At 39.2% G+C, this 22,550-nt stretch overlaps 1 long non-coding RNA gene across 1 annotated transcript; it reads right to left on the bottom strand.

Annotated features, from left to right (window-relative positions):
* Window positions 1-1,999: 1,999 nt before the first annotated feature.
* LOC148155482 (uncharacterized) lies at window positions 2,000-8,064 on the bottom strand. Its single transcript, XR_015765273.1, has 2 exons — window positions 7,978-8,064; window positions 2,000-2,358 (listed from the first exon to the last, which is right to left on the bottom strand). It is a non-coding gene; the product is annotated as an uncharacterized LOC148155482 (long non-coding RNA).
* Between the last annotated feature and the right edge of the window lie 14,486 nt (window positions 8,065-22,550).

Genomic DNA, 22,550 nt, shown 5'->3' with positions numbered 1-22,550 from the left:
CAGAACATAGGAACAGAAAGAAATATTTATATCAGTGACCCAATTTAAAAACATCCCTCCAGCAGGAAGCTCCCTGGGGGCGGGATCTACCGCAACAAGTCTATATTATAATTATAATTATTTATGCACATTATACATTTCTGATTCAAGAAATGGTTCCAGTTAGCGAGATTTCTGTTCAAACTCTTGCAGCTTCGCTGCGATGTAACGAAGACAAACATGGATGAATTCACTCCAATTTGATCCGCTTTAGTCCGACTCCGGTCCGCATCCACCCGACTCCGGTCCGCATCCACCCGACTCCGGTCCGCATCCACCCGACTCCGGTCCGCATCCACCCGACTCCGGTCCGCATCCACCCGACTCCGGTCCTCTGGCCTGGAAAGTCCGGTTCGGTTGAGGAGGTGTGAACATGCAGCAGCATGACGGAGTTTTAGTGCCACACTGAGAAAATAAAAATAAAAATTTTGAGAATAAAATTATTATTCTTATAATATCATAACTTTACCCCAAACGACTTTATTCTTAGAATATTACAAATATTCTCATAAATTTATGACTTTATTAGCTTAATTTGGGTAAAGGTAGACAGAAAAAAAGGAATAATCTTCTGGAAATAATGAAATGCTTCCATGTTTGGATCAGCTTCATGTTTTAAATCTATTTTTTGATTTGGATATATCCTGGCTGTGAAGCTTCCGGTCCGATCCGCTCCATCATTCCAGCCTGTTTTTTAACTGCAGGTCTACAGGCGGTGTGTTTGTGGACGGTCCAGGCGTTGTTGGCGTTGTTGACTCTTGGTGAATGTTTACCTCGTTGCGTTTTGTTGCCACAGGAATCCAACGGCGGGTTCTTATCAGGCCGTCGTGTAAAACGGCTCGGCTGTCCAATCAGAGGCCGGCGCCGTTGTCATTAGCAACATTAGCAGGTTATTGATCAGCTTAATGAGCAACATGCCAGCAGAGGGATTTAATCATTAATGCATCGTAATAAATCGTTTCAAACGGATTAAATGAAGAAGTTTTTGGGCATTTTGATATTTTTGTTGTTGAGTGTTTGTAGATTTTAGTTTTTGGGTTAGTTTTTTTATTTAGTCTTTTCAAACCATTTTCATTGTGTTGAAGAAAAGTTGCCAAATCTGCTAAAGGAAAATATTAAATTTTGAGTTATCATCTTGTTTAAACAAAGTTGTAAGAGTAAATTTCCACAAAAAATTAATTTCACATATTTTCATTAAAAACATTTTCTGACCTCAACGTCAAAATTTTTCTGATTTTGAAACTGAGAAATTTTTTTTTTCCCTGATTTTCTCACAAATTTTTCAATTTAGGATCTCAGAAATTTCCAAGTTTTTTTCTAAAACATTTTGGAGATTAATATCAAAATGTCCGATTTTTTTTGCTGACCATTTACTCATTTTTTCTATCTTTAATGGTCCTAATGCCTCATTTTTCTTTCTTTGGCTGAAATCAAAACATTTACTCTATAAAATGTCCCATCAAAAACATTTTTCAAACCAGATTTAATCCCATGTCAATCTCATAAAAAATCTTTCCTTCAATAATTTAATCTGGGATCTCCAGATATAAATGTATTTTTGTGTCCACCTCTCTTCTTTTTCTTTGTTTAGTTTTTTTCACACAGCAGATGAAATAATGACGCTTCGACATGTCTGTCCGTCTCAGAGATTAAAATCATATTATTATATAAACAGGTTTTTGAAAAATCATCTTATTATTGTTTTATTTAGTAAAAAATATTGGCGTTAAGTTCCTGTATTGATCATTAGTGCTAAATGATTCTAGAAACACAATATTCAATATAAATATCTTAGATTAACATGCTAAAAGTGGAAGAAAGCATATTGAGACTTTGGATTTAAATGCAGTAAAATCAGCATGTTGATGCCCTCCATGTGACGCTGCATTGATGCAGTAACTAATGCAATAGGAGCCCCAACCAGCCAAGTACTGAGAGCACAGAAATGAATATACACGTGTTTAAAACATTGATCTTCTATTGATCTGAAGCATTATTTATTTTTCTGAAACACCGAATGCAAGTTTTGATCTCTGTAATATTTGTGTTTTCCTGAGCTGAGTGTCACAGACTCTCTGACTAAAGTTTTCTCAGGTTCTGGGCTCGTCGGGTCAGAGGAAGCCGCTGCGTCCGCCCAGATCCTCCCTCAGGTGATGAGAAGAAGCCGACATGTTGGAGTGACAGCAGAGGCGTCAGGCAGGGAACCGGCGCCGCGGGGCGTCCGGCGGCCGCCCGCTCCCAAACCTGAAAGCAGCAGCTCATTTCGAGTCTTTGTTCAGGGAGACAGATGGGACGATGAAATGTGAGCGTGAGAAAAACCTGCAGAGTTTGGAAATGTGAAAATGACAGGTGGAAAACTAACTGAGACATTGGAATTTTGTACAAACTTTATTAAATACAAGTATATTTGCTTGTTCACACAAAAATAAAACCAATCACATAACACACTGAAAAACACTAAATCATATCAAGTCAATTTGTCCGGTTTCTAGTGCAAATATCTTAGTTCACATGAAATAAGAGAAAACTAACTTATAGGAAATTTTGTAGCCAGAAATAGGAGCTTATTTTAACTAAACTTCTTCTGAATATTAGTAACAAAAAGTATTATTTCTGCTGGGACATGATTTCACCTCTAATGTAAAAAATGTTTAGTTAGAAGTGAAATGATCTGCCAGTGGAATTAGAACTGGGTTGCTAGGCAACAGGCTGGGCTTGGCTGTGGTTGCTAGGTAACAGCGTGAAAGAAGTTAGTAACTCTGCTGCCTTGGTGACCGAGCCGTTCACTAAAATTAAATCATGTCTGTCAGTTATTCTGATGATTAATCAGGTGAAACGACACATTATTTTATACACTTTCAAAAATAATAAAAAATAAATAATTTGAATCATTTTTAACAAGGAAAATGTTTTATTCCCTAAAAGTTGATAACTTTTCAGTCCTTCAATGAACAAAAGAAAAATCTGCAGATAAAATCCTAAAAACATCAAGATGAGAAAATCTCAGCTGCTTCATATCAATGTCTGTTTTATGATGCTTTATGGATCAGCTGAAAACAAAATACACAGAAGAGCAGAAAACATTGTTTTGAGTGTAAAGTTTAAGTAAATATGTTATGAATATTAAAATTAATTTTAAAATGGTGAAACATTAATGATGAAATAAAATGAATCTGTTGAAATGAGTTTCATGTGAATTGAAATAAAGTTGACTGAACATGAAAAATAAAGTTAAAGTGATAAAGATTGTCAGTTGTTCACTCACTGTGGAAAAATGTGTTTACAAAATAAAAAGTGTCTGAAAAATATATTACTAATGTTAAAGAGAGATTTTTTCTCACTTTAATGACCCTGATGTTCTCCCGTATGTGATAGATAACAGAAATGTTTGACCCTGATTCTCTCCCGTACAAGTTAGACAACAGAAATGTTTGACCCTGATGTTTTCCCGTACGCGTTAGATAACAGAAATGTTTGACCCTGAAATGTTTGACCCTGATGTTCTCCCGTACGCGTTAGATAACAGAAATGCTTGACCCTGATGTTGTCCCGTACCCGTTAGATAACAGAAATGTTTGACCCTGAAATGTTTGACCCTGATGTTCTCCCGTACGCGTTAGATAACAGAAATGTTTGAAAGCTGAAACGTTGCAGGTTGAATCGTCTTCATCTTCATCAGGAGGAAGCTGAAGATGATTTGTTTGTTTCTGGTCTGTTTGTCCCTCAGCAGGGAGAAACGACAACATCCTGCTGAGTTTTCATCTCAGTTTCATCTGATGGGAAATGTGTATGAATTTGTGCTCATTTGTTCATAATATATGATGATAATATTACACTGCAAAAACACAAAATCTTACAGAGTATTTTTGCTCTGATTTCTACTAAAATCTCTTAATATGACAAAAATAACTTAGAGGTAACTTTTCAGCAAAATATAGGTGTTTGTTTTATTCCAGCCTGTTGCCTAGCAACCCAGTTCTAGTTCCACAGGCAGATTATTGCTGTTATAACAAAACATTGCCCTTGTTATCATTTTCATTATTGACTTAGAAGGAACTTTTCAGAAAGATACAGGAGATTATTTTAAATAAGTTTAGTATGATATTTGCACCACAAACTAGACTAAAATACTTGGTAATATTTGATGTTTTTGCAGTGTAGATGAATCTGAGTATCTCGTGTTTGTTGAATTATTTCAGGTTCTGGTTTCAGCATGAAGCTTCCTCTGCCTGTTTCTATCAAATGATTAAGTTGACATTAAAACAAGTTGAAACCTGAACAGATTTTTATCTAAATGAATTTTTCTTCTAATCCTAAAGGAAAAAACTCGCTGTTCTTTGTTTCACCAGATTTCAGCAGCTTAATGCTGTTTAATGCTGTGGCTGTGAAAACAGTGAAAATGACAGTTTGAGGTAGATGAGTGTTTCTTTTAGTGAATTGAAGGTTTAAAATGTTTGGAGGAGCCAAGAGGTCAGAGGTCAGCTCTGCACCGGCGCAGACAGAAACAGAAGCTGCTCTGTCTGCAGATTCAGAGTCGGATCCTGTCCAGTCTGAACAGGTGGGACGCGTTCAGGTTTCCATAGAAACAGCACAATGTTTCAGTTTGAATGAAATAGCAAAACGGATTTAAAATCTGAAAGAAAGAAGATCCTGCAGAGTTTTATTGTATTTCCTCTAAACTCAGCAGTTCTTCAAACTATCGTACAGAATCAAAGCATCGATAATGAAGCAGGAAATTCATACAGATTTAAACTTTTTATGCTTTAATATTTGGCTTGGATCTAAACTAGACGCATTGGGAAAAAATAAAATCCCATCCAGAAGATTCAACAGATTTTATTGGGACGTTTTTCTATAAGTAAAAATCTGAAAAGTGTGGTGAGGATTTGAATCATGAATAAAACCCAGTGGAATCTGTAATCTGCAGCTAATCTCTGTAATTTAATCTTAGTATTAATCCAGATGTTGATGAAGATCTCAGAGTTTTACTACAGAATATTAATGAGCAGCTTTCAGCTTCTATGATCCACAAATCTGGAACAAACGTGTAGAAAACTGTAAAGCAGCCGAAACCCTGATTTGAAACCAACTGATTTTGGTTCATAATAACTGGAATATTGATCCATAATTCTGATGGATCAATATATATTAACAATTTTAATGATGAGATTTGACAAAACATCATTGTTTCATAATTCATTGTCGTTTAAGCAGGTTGAACTGACGGGTTGCTGAAATATTTTTGGAAATAAACTGAACAGAAAGTTATGTTCTAAATAAATCCGTCATCTGAACGTAGACTACACTGTAAAAACACTAAACCGAGTATTTTAATCGAGTTCTCAGTGTAAATATCTTAGTTCACCTGAAATAAAACTAAACTAATTTACTGGTAAATTTTCACCAACAAATAGGAGTTTGTTTTAAGTCAATATGTTCTTAATATTGGCAATAAACTTTTAGTTTCTCTGGCAGATTATTTAAATTATCGTAACATTTTTTCATGTTATAAATGAAATATTCAGCCAGTGGAACCAGAACCTTCAAAACTTAATCTCCTTTATCTTGTTTTCTCTTATTTTAAGCGTAATAAAATATTTTCTTTAGAAATTGGACAAATTTATGTTTGTGCAGCTTTTCACATTTAGGTTTAAAATATAATAATAATAAAAACAGATATAATTTCTGTTCTGCTTCACAGTTATGTTTCTGTCAGTCCATCTGATAAAACTCCAATAAAAGCCTGAAATGATAACAGAACAAAATCGATCCAGAAATCATGAGAGCAGCTTCAGCTTCAGCAGCAGCAGCTTCAGCAGCTTCAGCAGCAGCAGCAGCAGCAGCAGCTTCAGCAGCAGCTTCAGCAGCTTCAGCTTCAGCAGCAGCAGCTTCAGCAGCTTCAGCTTCAGCAGCAGCTTCAGCAGCTTCAGCAGCTTCAGCAGCTTCAGCAGCAGCTTCAGCAGCTTCAGCAGCTTCAGCAGCAGCTACAGCAGCTTCAGCTGCTTCAGCAGCTTCAACAGCTTCAGCAGCAGCTTCAGCAGCTTCAGCTTCAGCAGCAGCTACAGCAGCAGCTTCAGCAGCAGCTTCAGCAGCTTCAGCAGCTTCAGCAGCAGCTTCAGCAGCTTCAGCAGCTTCAGCAGCTTCAGCTGCTTCAGCAGCTTCAACAGCTTCAGCAGCAGCTTCAGCAGCTTCAGCTTCAGCAGCAGCTACAGCAGCAGCTTCAGCAGCAGCTTCAGCAGCTTCAGCAGCTTCAGCAGCAGCTTCAGCAGCTTCAGCAGCTTCAGCAGCAGCTTCAGCAGCTTCAGCTTCAGCAGCTTCAGCAGCTTCAGCAGCAGCTTCAGCAGCTTCAACAGCTTCAGCAGCTTCAACAGCTTCAGCAGCAGCTTCAGCAGCAGCAGCAGCAGCAGCTTCAGCAGCTTCAGCAGCAGCAGCAGCAGCAGCTTCAGCAGCAGCTTCAGCAGCTTCAGCAGCTTCAGCAGCTTCAGCTTCAGCAGCAGCAGCTTCAGCAGCAGCTTCAGCAGCTTCAGCTTCAGCAGCAGCTTCAGCAGCTTCAGCTTCAGCAGCAGCTTCAGCAGCTTCAGCAGCTTCAGCAGCAGCTACAGCAGCTTCAGCTGCTTCAGCAGCTTCAGCAGCTTCAGCTTCAGCAGCAGCTTCAGCAGCTTCAGCAGCAGCTACAGCAGCTTCAGCTGCTTCAGCAGCTTCAACAGCTTCAGCAGCAGCTTCAGCAGCTTCAGCTTCAGCAGCAGCTACAGCAGCTTCAGCAGCTTCAGCTGCTTCAGCAGCTTCAACAGCTTCAGCAGCAGCTTCAGCAGCTTCAGCTTCAGCAGCAGCTTCAGCAGCTTCAGCAGCTTCAGCAGCAGCTTCAGCAGCTTCAGCTTCAGCAGCTTCAGCAGCTTCAACAGCTTCAGCAGCAGCTTCAGCAGCAGCTTCAGCAGCTTCAGCTTCAGCAGCTTCAGCAGCTTCAGCAGCAGCTTCAGCAGCTTCAACAGCTTCAGCAGCTTCAACAGCTTCAGCAGCAGCTTCAGCAGCAGCAGCAGCAGCAGCTTCAGCAGCTTCAGCAGCAGCAGCAGCTTCAGCAGCTTCAACAGCTTCAGCAGCTTCAACAGCTTCAGCAGCAGCTTCAGCAGCAGCAGCAGCAGCAGCAGCTTCAGCAGCTTCAGCAGCTTCAACAGCTTCAGCAGCAGCAGCAGCAGCTTCAGCAGCAGCAGCAGCAGCAGCAGCTTCAGCAGCTTCAGCAGCAGCAGCAGCTTCAGTAGCTTCAGCAGCTTCAGCAGCAGCAGCAGCTTCAGTAGCTTCAGCAGCTTCAGCAGCAGCAGCAGCTTCAGCAGCTTCAGCAGCTTCAGCAGCAGCAGCTTCAGCAGCTTCAGCTTCAGCAGCTTCAGCAGCTTCAGCAGCTTCAGCAGCTTCAGCAGCTTCAGCAGCAGCAGTTACAGCAGCTTCAGCAGCTTCAGCTTCAGCAGCTTCAGCTTCAGCAGCTTCAGCAGCTTCAGCAGCAGCTTCAGCAGCAGCTTCAGCAGCTTCAGCAGCTTCAGCTTCAGCTTCAGCAGCAGCTTCAGCAGCTTCAGCAGCTTCAGCAGCTTCAGCAGTTACAGCAGCTTCAGCAGCTTCAGCAGCTTCAGCAGCTTCAGCTTCAGCAGCTTCAGCAGCTTCAGCAGCTTCAGCTTCAGCAGCTTCAGCAGCTTCAGCAGCTTCAGCAGCTTCAGCAGCTTCAGCAGCAGCTTCAGCAGCAGCTTCAGCAGCTTCAGCAGCTTCAGCTTCAGCTTCAGCAGCAGCTTCAGCAGCTTCAGCAGCTTCAGCAGCTTCAGCAGCTTCAGCAGTTACAGCAGCTTCAGCAGCTTCAGCAGCTTCAGCAGCTTCAGCAGCTTCAGCAGTTACAGCAGCTTCAGCAGCTTCAGCAGCTTCAGCAGCTTCAGCTTCAGCAGCTTCAGCAGTGATTACCTGAGTCTGGAAGGTGGAGGGCAGAGGGATGAAGGCCGGCTTCCTCCTCTTCCTCCTCGTTAGTTAGGAATTTGTTTACCCTCTGTCTCAAGCTGTGACCTGTAATGGAGCACCAAGCCTCTGGTCAACACTGGATTACCCAACAGCCTCTCCACCTACACACACACACACACACACACACACACACACACACACACACACACACACACACACACACACACACACACACACACACACACACTAGAACAGAGTGGAGCACTTCCTGTGAATACGCAGTGTTTCTTTAGAAAACAAAGATCTGGATTTAACTTTTCAAACTGAAGAGAGAAAACAGGAAATGACCTCAGTAAAAGTAAAAGTATTTATTTCAAAAAGTTACTCAACTAAGCAGAACTAGTTACTATCCGCCTTTACTTGTTATAAATAAGATAATCTGCCAGTCAAACTAGAACTGGGTTGCTAGGTAACGGGGTGGCTTGGCTGGGGTTGCTAGGTAACGGCACAATGCCCGAAAAGCTGGGCCTTTTGTTATTAATATTAACAAATTACTGACTTAAGTTAGTTTTGTATAAATTCAGCTGAACCAAAAATCCTAGGTTAGATTAGATTTGGTGTTTTGCAGTGTGTTTCTGTTCTACAGCCGATGGATTCATCAGGTTCTGATCCGTTTTAGAAAACTGGCTGCTGAAAAAAGAAACAACAGGTTTATAGTTAAACCAAAAATCAAATCATCATTAAATAAAGATAATCAGTGAACACGACCGGATCCGACATTCTGCTGATGATTAAATGTTTCCTGACTTTCTCCTCAGAGATGCAGGGCTGAGTCGTCCTCCAACATGGAGGGAAACCCGGAGCTGCTTTTGGACCCGACCGGAGCCGAGATACACCTGTTTGAAGAACAGGAGTTTCTGCCTGTTTGCTCTGCAGTAAAAACTCTCTGCAGCCACCAAACCTGCAAACATGTTCAGGAAAACGGCGAAACGTTTTGGTCGATGGAAGAATCACAAAAACGGTTTCAGTCATTTAAACAGAATGGATTTCATATTTCTGCTGATTTTAAAGGAAACCTGTTATACAAAATTCACACTTTGCTCATTTTTGTTCTTCTATTTGGATCTGCACTGTTTCAAAACCCCAAACCGGTTCATGTCTGGAAAAACCTCCAAATGTTTCAGTCGCAATTGATTGGCACTGCGCCTGTTACCTAGCAACCCCAGCTGAGTTCCACCTGTTGCCTAGCAACCCCAGCTGAGTTCCACCTGTTGCCTAGCAACCCCAGCTGAGTTCCACCTGTTGCCTAGCAACCCCAGCTGAGTTCCACCTGTTACCTAGCAACCCCAGCTGATCTCCACCAATTGGTCAGCTGGTTATCCCCCTGCTGTACAATGGCTCCTGGATTTATTGTCGACTCACCATCCAGAAACCACTTGCTGCATTCTGGCTGGTTGTGCAGGAGGCTCCACTAATGCTTTTCAAAGCTGTACAGTTGTATAATTGTGAATCTGTAAACGTTGTGTAATATTTAATATTTAAGTCCTTATCCTTATTTATTAATATTTTAGCACCTTGTTAACAGGTTTTATCAGTATGTCCTGGTGCATCCAGCCCTTTAAGAACATTCCTGACCTTGATCTGATCCAGAATGAAATGAGCTTGACGGATGCAGGTGGATGTAAAGCAGAGCTGAAAGGTGCGGCTGCAGAGGAGTGGGCGGAGTCAGGTGATGACAGCACAGAGCAGCTGATGAATTATGGGTCTTCTGGCATGAAGACGGCTCGTACGGTTGCACAAAGTCAACTTCTGAGGAGGGAGTTTCCTCCAAAACGTCGCTCACTGGAAAAACACGGCGGCTCTGAAACAAAGAGCAAACAGACGAGGATGAATAGACGACCTCCCTGAGCGTCTGGCAGCGCCGAGGAGTGGCGAGTGAAAAGCAAAGAGAAATATTCGCTCTGGCATTTTCTACTGTGGCAAAGTTTACTGTCCTATAGAGGCAGCAGGTGAGACCAACAGACGGGACCGGCTCACGTTTTCACCCACAGCGCCTGAAGGCAGCAGGACGACGATGAGGAACACTGCAAAACACTAAATGTTACGTTTATATGGTGAAAATCAGACTACAATAAGACAAAAATAATTTACAAGGAACTTTTCAATAAATATGGGAGCTTGTTTAAAGTCAATAATTCCTTATTACAGATAAAAACTATTTCACTTATAAGATATTTTCCCATGTTATAATGAAATAATCAACCAGTGGAACTAAAACTTTTTCTCAGTATTAAACGTCTGACTTTATTTTGCTGAAAAGTTACTTGTAAATTATTTTGTCCTATTTCAAGTCTGTGAAGATATTTGATGTAAAATCTAGGCAGAAAAAAGTTGTTACATGAACTGAAGACTGAGTGACGATAAAAGTTGATTTTAATGTGAAAGTTTAGACAAAAAGTGAAACGTTTTGGTCCGAAACCCTGGAAAACGTTTTCACTTCGCCGCCGATCAGCTTTTGGTCCTTCTGTAAGAACCGGGTCGTTGATTACAGAACCGGGTCGTTGATTACAGAACCGGGTCGTTGTCACAAAGACAGATCGCTCTGTCGACATGACTCTACCTGTTGACCCGCCTTATTTATTTGGCTACCATGACGACAGCCATGATGCGCAGGGCGGCATCTTTCTCCACCGTGACGTTGAGAGGAAGATCTGTTAGGAACATGAAGGAAACTTTCACAAAAAGAGGAAAAAACCCTGAAAATTAAACTTTAATTCATTTAAAATAATCTACAAAATACTGACACATTAGCAAAAATCCAACAGTAAATTTGAGAACATTTATTTTTGATTTTAACAGGAAAAACACTAAATTCTACCAGGTATTTTTAACATGATTTCTACTGAAAATATTTCAGGACACTTTAAATAAGACAAAATTAACATAAAGTAAATTTTCAGGAGGAAATATCAGCTTGTTTTAAGTCAATAATTCCTTAAAAAATCTCCCTCTTCTTATTTAAAATTTCACATCCAGACAAATCATTTCTATCCATCGCTCAGAAAATGTGGATTAGTTTTAAAAGAAAGCTAAATATTTCTTTGTTCTGTATTTCCTCTTTTGCTCTCTGTAAAGATATGAATATTTTTACTTTCTTCCTATCATCCTACCACTTCCTGTTTTCTTCTTCTTCGTTTCCAGCAGTTGTAACTTCCTGTTGTTGATCATGTGACTCATGATGTGTACAAACTGTTTCCTTTAAGTTTTACAAAATAAACTTATTTCATTACGACCGAAAAGCCCCTTATCTTAACACAGAAACGTTTTTAATGAAACATTTTTTTATTTGTGTCTCCATTAAAGCTGCAGTTTTAACTTTTAATAAAAATATATTTTTACATAGGTCACCAGTTTATGACACAGATGATCTGTGAAAAAAATCTAATTTTTTGTTTTCTCCCAGTACTAAACAGAAACAACAAATCAGAGCCAGGAGGCGGGTCTTAGTGCTGTCAATCACCCTCCTGGTGGCGCCGCTCCTCCCATCTCTCCTTCTCCATGTTGTTTTTTGCTAGTGTAGCAAATAAATGGTGAGCTGTTTCTCCTCTATTAGCACATTTAGCAGTGAGTACATGAGAATGAGTGACAGCGCTAAGCCCCGCCTCCTAGCTCTAATTGGTTCATTTCTTCAGACAGTAATATTAGCTCATGTAGCAGATCGATCTGCTCTCAGATTATCTGTCTCATAACAAACATGGAGACAGTTTGAATAAATATGTAAAAACTTATTCTTTATAAAGTTAAAAACTGCAGTTTTAAATTTATTTCCATAATTCCAATTTGCATAATTTTATGGTCAATAGAAACACGACAACTTCTGGTTTTGATTGTGTGAAAGAACTGCAGAGAAAGGCATGAGGACTTTAGAAAGCTGATAAATTGAGTTTAAAGATCAGAGGAAAGTGTTTCAGTGGAACCACAGAACCAGAACCGGGTTCAGATCTGTGCAGCGTAGACATTCAGGTTCCAGATCCGACCCAAAGCGCTGCGGCGCTTCGATCGCTGAGATTCATGGAGCAGAGAACGCTTTGATGTGGCCCAAAACGGCTTGTAAAACGGGGGATCCTGCACTTTACGTGTTACTGATGCTGTCCAGACACCAGAGAGGGAGGGTGTGTGTGTGTGTGTGTGTGTGTGTGTGTGTGTGTGTGTGTGTGTGTGTGTGTGTGTGTGTGTGCGCGCGCGCACAGACCACTGGGACTGTAGAGGTTCATGTCTGTCAGCCCAGTGTTATAAAAAGTGATGTAAACATTGAAGGAGTCTGGAGGAACAGACTCGGCTCTCAGGAGCTTTATTCACACATTCACTCAATCTGGACAATTTTCAAGTTTTTTTGTTTTTCAAAATTTTTTACACAGATTTGGCTAAAAAAAAGACCAACTCTCACCACATCATCGTATTCATCAGTTTTTCATTTGTACATTTTCCCTCTGTGCTAATTTCATATAAACTGGACGTAAATATATAAAAGATAATTTTTCTCTGTCAGATGGAAATCAGGTCAGACATTTCCTGTTCTGGGTCAGTCAGGAAAAATATTCATATAAAAAAACAACTTTCTTATTATTTTCAGATCAAATGAATGAACCAACATAACTGTCCCTTTAAAGGATTTGGGAAAGCCCAAATGATGATGATGTCATAGCTTTGTGAGCTCCTGATTGGTTAATCACAACATTCGTGTTTAATCTATAATCTGTAAACATGGATCTTCCTGTCATAAATCAAAAGGAATCAGAAAAGATTTCAGGAAGGGAATCGTAGAATCGCAAACTAAACACACGGTTATAATAACCATAAAACATAAACAGGTGATTTATTTCTGTGGCACAACAACAACATGGTGCTTAGCAGAAGCTAATGCTAACATGCTAACTTCAACCATGCTGACATCCACCATTTAATAACACAACACATATAAAAGCGTTAAACAGAATCAGTTTTACCCCGCAATGCATTCTGGGTAAAGAATAACCAATGTGAGGAAGCAGGAAGGCTGCGTTAACAGTCTTCCCCCACTTCAAAATAAGAGCATGAATATTAAACTACTGACGACTTGGAGATTTTTTAGCAGTCAACAACCAAATCTTCAACACAAAACTTTATTCAGCTAAAAGTTTAAGAAGAAGCCAAATTAAATACATTTATTTTTAAAATTAAAGTAAAGAAGCTAAGTGCACTAAATTATTTCAAATTTAGCAAAAACGCTAAAAGAAAATTTAGATTGGCTTATAGCAGATTGGAGGAAATGTTCCCATCACTGATTTCCATGAATCTGGCTCCTATTCACGTACGGAGAAACAAAAGTGCCATTTGTCCAAACATTTGTGCAGGTTTAAACGCCATGGAAAAGTTCGGCCATCTTGAACAGGTTCTGGTGCTGAACGTGTGAATCAAACCCAGAACTAAAGAGCTGGTTCTGATCCGACATCTACTGAAAGACCAATCAGCAGACAACATGCAACAGAAACACGAAAACAGTTTGTAAATGTCACCTTGAGATTTTACTCTGAGCTGTGATCAAACAGAAAATCTGAAGGAAAAATTGGGAAGATGCCATTAGCAAATAAAATAGAAAATATAATTTAAACAACATTTAAATAAAAACTGGCTTGCGAAGATGTTTTCTAAATGGTCAGAAAAACATCAAGAAATCAGATCAAAGTGAGTTAAAAAGATTTAAACTTCAATAATTTTTAGTTATACAAACATCTGATCTCAGTGAAATGGCGAATAATCTGAAATCTGACTAAAATAAAATCTGAAGCTAGAGTTTAGGGTGATGACTAGGAGGCTTTTCAATCCGAAAGACTCTGAACTTGTTGGGTTTTTAAAAAAACGAAACTCACAGCTTCCTGTTTTCTCCGTACATTTGGAGAAAGAAGATCAGATACGGAATAGAAAAAAGCCGCGGACTGAAACAGAACGTTAAATAAAAAACTTCCTCAGCAAAGCCAAATATGTAAAAGAAATATTTTTAAATTGTGCTGGATATAAATATATATATCATTTTGTTTAAAATGTTACACTAATGCATAATTTTTACAGTGAACTGTAAAAATGGAAACTGGCACTTTAAACTATGAAGCTTCATTAAAGCAATGCTGTGCAGAAAACAAGAATTTGTAAAATATTAGATAATGTGTTAAGTGGGAAAAAATGACTCCAAAGTAACTAGAAGCTTATTTAAGCATCGTAGTTTGTTTAAGTGAGACATTTTTACTTTTACTTTGTGTTTTAGCTGTTTCTAAAAGCAAACTAAGTTCTAATAACGAGCCATTTCAAAAACCTCTGGAATGAAAAGTCACAAATAATACCCATTGCCTAGCAACCACAGCTGATCTCCAGCATGTTTGGTCAGCTGGTTTTCCCCCTGCTGTACAATGGCTGCCGGAAAACATGAGTTTGTTGTTGAGTCACCATCCAGAAACCACTTGCTGCATTCTGGTTGGCTGTGCGGGAGGCTCCACTAATGCTTTTCAAAGCCTTTAAGGTGCAGAGACAGAAAGACGTCGAAAAAATGTTGGATTTGTGTTTGCACTTCCTGCAGGCAAAGCAACACGTAGAGCGGTGATTCTGACAGATGCTCTAATGCTTAAGCTAACGGCTATCATGCTAAATTACATGCTGAGTGTGTGTGAAACACACCGGGGAATCCTTTATCTGAGCAATCAGCTCAACAGAGATAAAGAGTTGTTACTGCAGGCATAAAACTCCTCATTACAAAGGGAGTCGCTCCGCCGCTGCTCACAGGCCACTTCTTAGATCCACCAGGTGAAAATTATTCATTCACACACGGCTCACCATAACAGGCCAGAGAGCAGAGAGCAGAAGCAGAGCGAGTCGAGAGTCTAGAGACGGATTGCTGGGAGTTTGGTGTACTTTGGCAGGGAGCCGCGTCGGAGCCGGGCTGCAGAGCGTAGATCACCGAGGTCAGGGCCAGTGCAGCTCACTCTGACGCTGATTGTCAGCATCCATCTGACCACTTTATAACTCTTGGCTGTTCCTGCTAAAGGTCCTAATGCATTCTCTTTGACCTCTGAGGCGTAAATCAAATATCTGGCCTCAGATCTCACCAAGCTGAGATTCAGAGACGGAGCGCAAACCTGAGAGAAAAAAGGATCAAATTAAACCTGAACGGTTCCTGCAGAAGAACCAAACAGCCGGGAAGAGGAAGGCCCAGGACCGGACTGGACTGGACCGGACCGGGTCAGGAGGAACCGGGACAAAATGCAGATTATTACAACTTTTATTTCAGCCGATAAGAACAAATTATCGTTTCCCTCTGCTGGGAGGAAGAGATTTCCCTCCACTGTCGCCTCATGCTTGATTAGGAGACAATAAACATCTGCAGGTTTCCTAAAATGTAAAACTTCAAACCAGTCAGTAGATTATAATCTGTTGGATTATTAAAACTCATTCAGATTGCATTTACTGGTGCAAACTAAACTAAGATAAGCTAAACTGAACTAAACTAAACTAAGCTAAGCTAAACTAAGCTGAACTAAGCTAAGATAAACTAAACTAAGCTAAACTAAGCTGAACTAAACTAAACTAAGCTAAGCTGAACTAAACTAAGATAAACTAAACTAAGCTGAACTAAGCTAAACTAAACTAAGCTAAGCTAAACTAAGCTGAACTAAGCTAAGATAAACTAAACTAAGCTAAACTAAGCTGAACTAAGCTAAGATAAACTAAACTAAGCTACACTAAGCTGAACTAAGCTAAACTAAGCTAAGCTAAACTAAGCTAATCTAAACTAAGATAAACTAAACTGAACTAAGCTAAGCTACACTAAGCTGAACTAAGCTAAACTAAGCTAAGCTAAACTAAGCTAATCTAAACTAAGATAAACTAAACTGAACTAAGCTAAGCTAAACTAAGCTGAACTAAGCTAAGATAAACTAAACTAAGCTAAGCTGAACTAAACTAAGATAAACTAAACTAAGCTACACTAAGCTGAACTAAGCTAAGCTAAACTAAGCTAATCTAAACTAAGATAAACTAAGCTAAACTGAACTAAGCTAAGCTAAACTAAGCTGAACTAAGCTAAACTAAACTAAGCTAAGCTAAACTAAACTAAGCTAAACTAAGCTGAACTAAGCTAAACTAAAATAAGCTAAGCTAAACTAAGCTAAGATAAACTAAGCTAAGCTAAACTAAGCTAAACTAAGACAAGATAAGCTAAACTAAACTAAGCTAAACTAAGACAAGATAAGCTAATCTAAATTAAGCTAATCTAAACTAAGATAAACTAAATTGAATTGAATTAGAATAATTTGAACTAAATTCAATTGATTGAATCTGCTCTGATTGAACTTGAATATAATAATAGTGAAATGGACAGATAACAAAGCATTATTTTAACTAAAGTAAAATGAATTTATAGTGAATTTTGTTTCAAAATAAATGAGTTTATTAAAATGAACTGACACAAATGAAATGAAATTGAACTGAATTTAATTTTGATTGAAACTACATTTTCTTTAAATTGAAAATAAATTAACTAATATAAATGAAATAAACTGAAGTGAATAGAATTCAATGGAACTGGAAACTGAACTATAAATAAAACAGTCTTTTAAACTAAAATTAATTGAACAGGATATAATTTTATCAAGCTAACTGAACTGAAATAAATTAATCTAAATTAAATTAATGACATTTGATGGAACTGTGACATGAAATGTAAATAAAACTGCATCCTTTATTGAACTGAACTGAGTTTGACTTAACTGAATTGAAATGTGAGTCATAACTGAACTGAACTGAAGAATTTAATTTAAATAAATCCAACTAAGTTGAAGAAAGTTCAATTTGATGGAATTAGTGTCAGATTTATGAACTGAACTGAATCATAAATTAATCACTTTGTTATGAATTGAACTGAACTGTTCCAAACTGAACTGAATTGTTCAGTTCATTTCCATTAAAGTGAATGGAAATGAACTGAACTGTAAAAAAGAAGCTGAAGAGAAACATGACATCCATTTCTCTTTACTGCCAGAAAAATAAAACCAATTTAAAACTCACCCATAAAACAAATATTAACAAATAATAATAATAATAATAATAATCAACTTGAAGCTAAACATTTATCATAAATGATGAGATTATGTCAACGTCTGACAAGTTTTCAAAGTTCCACAAAAACAGATTAAGATGTAAATCTTAATCTCAGTTAATCTAAATAGTTCATTTTGTAGTAAATCTCATAAATCTCGGAACGTTAACGCTCATCTGGTTTCATCATTTTAACGTGACGCGGTCAGCAGGAAGCAGCAGAGAAGCTGCAACGCTGCGTGTTTTTACAGTGCATCCCGGCGCTCAGGTGTGTCCAACAGATTTATTCTCTCCTGGACAAACATGGCGTCCAGGAGCCGTCCTCCCTCCTGAAATACAGCAGGAAGGTCGCAGCAAATCCATCACAACAACACCGAGGTAGAATTAGATAAATAATCATCATAATGGCGGCGGCCTGCTCCGCTTTCTGGATGCTCCGTGTCGTCGTGCCGTGATTGCCAGAAACTCCGCTCTCAGCATTCCCAGCATTCCCATGCAGCTCTTGACCCCTGACAGCCTTAAATTATTAACATTCCCATATGGGATAAATCCCCTGATCGCCGCTCGCAGCAACGTTTTCATGTGTTTCTCATTCCAACCAGGAGAGAAATATCTGATTTCTAATCTGAGTCTGTGTCTGCGCTAAAAGTCCCCGAAAGCATCACAAATATAAAACAAGTTTACAATTCAGACAGAGGCGCTCATAGCGCAGTGAGGCCAACAGGGGGCAGTAGTTCACCTCGCTGTGCTGCTGCTGCTCTGACAGCATTCAGCAGCATTAGAACAAAGCGTTATGAATGGGCCCCAATTCATCTCAATTAATCGGAGGGCCCGGCCCATTAGCTGTCAGGCGCTGGACGATCCGGTCCGTGTGAGAAAGACGGACGGCTCAGAGCGCAGGCAGGTGAGGGAGCTGCAGGTCCAGCAACGCCCCTGGGATGTGACTCCACATCCATCCACCGGCTTCGCTTTTTGGACGCTTTAAGCATTTAAAGTCAAATTTCAGAACAAAAATCTTTTCTCTAGTAAATGAACAAACTCCTGTTGGAGGCGAAGGATTGAAAAGTTGAGACTAAATTAAAACATCACAGGAAAGTTAAACATTTATCCACACCAGTCCAGTTCAGTCCGTTTGATCTGAATCCAGTCCGTTTTTCTAGAAAGTCCGGTTTGTTTGGGGAGGTGCACTGCAAACACATAAAATCTCACCAAGTAATTTTCTAGTTCAAATATCTTAGTTGACTTCAAATGAAACTAAATTATAAGTAACTTTTCAGCAAGAAATAGGAGCTTATTTTATGTCAATAATTCCTTAATATTGATGAAAAAGTTCCAGTTCCATTGGCAGATTATTGTATTAGTAACAAAGAAAAATGTATTATTATAAGTGAAATAATCTAATTGAATTAAAACAAATTTCATCAATATTAAGGAGTTACTGGTGTAAAAGAAGCTCTTATATCTTACCAGAAAGTTACTTATAAGAAAATTTTGTTTTATTTTATGTTTAAGAAGATATTAGCACTAGAATTACTTGGTAAGATTTTGTGTTTTTGCAGTGTGTGAACGCCAATCGACCTCTGACCTCTGGTCCTCCAAACCTCGGTCTGGGTTCGGTTGATGTGAACGCCAAGCGGACCGGAGACCACTCCACCAGCAGGAAGTAGACTACAGCACAGGGCATTCTGGGTAAATACAACCAAAGCTAACGTGCTAGCCTAGCTCTGGTAGCAGAAATGGCTCCTGGTCTTTAGCCTAAAGAGAAATCCTCCAACCACTAAAATCCTCCATCTTGTTTCCATCTGGTGAAACAGGAAGTTGCTCTCAGTGTCTTCAGAGGTTTTTGTGTCGTTTCCTTCAGTGGTTCTTGGTGCAGCGCCCCCACAGGCCAGGAGGGGAACAGGCTGGTTTGACTCAGAGCCACAGCAGCTGGAGGTGGAGCAGATGATGGAGTTCTGGGTCCAGTAGAACCGGGTCGACCGGACTGAAGGAGGGAAACAGAGTAAATGCTCAGAATTAAACAATAAATGAAAGCTTGAAGGAGGATTATAGACAGGTTAACATTTTAGAAATGTTAAGGTTTGAGTCAAAATGTTCATTTTAACTTTAAAGTTAAAGTTAAACCTCAAATTCTGAATTCAACACATTTTCTTACTTGGCAGAATCGTCTTTTCTGACTTGAATTTAAGTCTCAGGGTTTTGAATTTTCCTGACAGAACAGGCTGTTAGATTTTAGATCTGAACATTTATTTCCTCTGAAGATGTTTCTGCAAAACTTTAATTTAGTTTAATTAATATCACTTTGATTTGGTGAAATATGAAGGAATATATTTCTACTAAACTTTAACTTCCAGATGCTGCTTCAATATTTCAACATGATGTTCTTCCTCTATGATGATGTCTATACATATATAGATCTGTAAGTTAACTTGTTTTATTTCAAGTGAATTCAGACATTTGGTAAGACATTTCTTCCCCCTCAATTATTTGACAGTAATGAATGTGATGATTAATGTTTTCTTCAAAGTACAGGATAGAAATATTCAAATGTCTGAGGCCTCTTTTGTTAAATAAAAACAGTTTTTTTGCGTGTGAGAACAAAGGTCAAAGTTCAGAAGTGTTCAGACACTGACGTTTCCCAGAGGATTTGAATATTTCTGCCACTAGTGGAGAATTTATTTTTAAGTGGGATGAATTTGTCTGAGAAGCATTCAAATTGCTTTTTCATTTCCATACTTTGAGTTTCATGTTCATGACGCTTTTCCCGCTCTGTTTGGAGCCGGTTCTGAAACAACTTCAAACTCTAAAATCCTCTTCAAACAGAAGAAAATCTCTTCTTCTCATCCTCCTCTCCTCGTTTCTTTTCTTCTCACGTTCTGCTCTGCCATCTCAAACGGCTCCTAATGGTTTCTGGTAGATCAGGCCGCGGTTTCGGCGGCGCCGCCAAGTCAAACGCAGAGCGGCTCCTGAAGTCGCCTCGGCCCAAACAGACAGCTAATCCTGCTGCTGCGGCGGCCGGGGCGCAGCGATCAGCTGCAGCCGGTCAAAACAGGCAGCAGTGGAGGAGGGGGGGCAAAGGTCAAATCTACACAAGGATTTGAGGCTTCATCATTATCACGAAACAGCAGCTCTGAGAAAGAGACGCACTGAAAAAACTCAGAAAATTCACTAAATCTTCATCACATCTGTATTTTTTTGTTTTATTTAAATAAATGATAATTATATCAAAATGTGACAGAAACTTGTGTGGGATTTAAACGACAATCTGGTCCAAACAACAGAGAATCTTTTGTTTATCGTCATAAAGTTCTTTTGATAAGAATCTTGATTTATTGTTACAATAAACGCAGATTAATCTGGAACACTGAGCTGGTTAGAGTTTCTGTACCATAAACATGAAACTAACCAACATCTTGAATTGTAACGACTGGAGAAAATATAACATTTCAATTACTGATTTTTTGATTTCATGATGTAAAGCATTTAAACTGCATTGTTGCTGGAATGTTCAATACTAATAAACTTGATTGATTGATCAGCTGTTTTTATCCGGCTCCTCCCACAGGAATGCTCCCTTGTTTTTCCCATTTTGAGGAAATGAGTCAGTTATAAACAGGAAGTGATGGAGGATGAAATAAAATGAACATTTATTTTATGCTAAGTGTTAATGATGCCAAGAATTATCTAATTTTTTTATTACTGTGGGATTTTTCCACATTGGTCCCAAAATACTGACATGCAATAAACTCAAATTAAAGGTTTTATGTTTATGGTTAATTAAGAATTTATTTTATTGTGTTTTACAAATTCTTTAGTAAAAAATTTTAATGTTGCTAACGGAGCTGTGTTATGAGTTATGTCAACAGTCAGTTTTCTGATAAACAGTAGAAAGAGAATCTGACTCCCAAAAATAATCCCAACTTAATAACACAAACATTTAAATGAGACTTGAAAACGTTCGAAACAAAATGAAAAACGTTTTGAATGAGTCACTTTTTTCTTTACTGAGAATAATAAAATAAATTTGGTTTTAATTTCTTACAGTTTTAGTTAGAAAGTGGAAATGAAGCTGCTGTTGCTAGTGAGGCCAGCTAGCTGCTAACCTGCAGAATGCTAATAACAATCATTTATTAATGATGATTTTTCTCCTTTGGATTTTGATCCAGTTCTGCTTTGCTCGTGTTTCTGGGTCTTCCGGGTCCGGTCTGGTCCGGTCCCAGATCCGAGCAGCAGCTTTTAGACCAGCAGGAAATGCTAAATGTTCCAGGAGCCACTTCCTGTTTGTGAGGATTTTTATCAGCTAATTATTTCCTTTTGACAGGAGAACGCAGCGGCTCCAGAAAATCCACCATTTAATACATAATTACACTAAATGTTACAAATCTACATCTTTATGTTGCTGCTCTGAGCAAATCTGCTGGATTAACTCTGGATTATTCTGTTGCTTTACCAACAGATCATCTAGTTCTGGTTTCAGATCTTTACTGAATCATTTGAATGATTTTCCTTTTAAACCTTCATCAGTCGTGTTACCCAGCAGGAAGCAGACGGTTTGTTTCTGTCAGGATCAGATATGAAGGAACACAAACCTCCAGGTTTAGGATTAACTAAACTAAACTAAACGTTTCCATCAGAACTGAAGCAAAATGGAAAGGTGAGTTGGTCCTCTGCACTTTTTCATGACCGGCTGGGATGACGTTTTTTTTTTTTTTTTTTTTTTTTTTTTTTTTTTTTGGATGAGTTTAAAACTTTTAAAGCTTTAAATTGTTTTCACATCAGACCGATTTCTCCCACGAAAAATACTTTACTTTGCATTAATTTGTGGGAAGCCTGAAATATCCATAAAATAAAATGCATCAAGTTTGGAAAACAGAAAATGCTTAAAGTTTGAGTTCAGTGCAACTTTCATGTTGCACTGAAGGGAAGTGATGTGCAGTTTTTGGTAACTTTTATTTTGTACCAAAATGTGTTGAGAAAAGGAGAAATCCTCCAAAACATATTTTATATTATTACTCCACCTTGCATTAAAACACTTTAAGCATTAAAACATGAGAAAAGTGAGGAACAGAAAGTAAATCCTGCAGAGATTAAGCCGCATCAGGCGACAAACTCAGGCCGTTTTTTCATCTTTTTGGTGACAGCGAAATGCGGCCAAGCTGCTGAGCAACATGTGCACAAATTTGATGAAAACTGCGCAGCCAGGCCGACCGCAGAGATGCTGGCAGGAACCGACAGGCTGTGAAGGAGCCGAGGCTCTGCAGCGGCGGAGCGGCGAGAATCCCGCAGCAACAAGCGCAGTTAGCGGCGGCTTTCCTATCGCCTGCTGCAGCGCAGTGTGTGTGTGAATGTGTGTTCATCGCTGCATTCGCTACACACACACACACACACACACACACACACACACACACATACACACACACACACACACACACACACACACACACACACACACACAC

Source organism: Poecilia mexicana, unplaced genomic scaffold (genome assembly GCF_051168715.1).
Source record: "Poecilia mexicana isolate PSO_F unplaced genomic scaffold, ASM5116871v1 scaffold_14, whole genome shotgun sequence".
In the NCBI taxonomy this organism is placed as follows: Eukaryota; Metazoa; Chordata; class Actinopteri; order Cyprinodontiformes; family Poeciliidae; genus Poecilia; species Poecilia mexicana.
The sequence above is the reverse complement of the archived record's forward strand: the minus strand, read 5'-3'. Positions and strand labels throughout refer to the sequence as shown.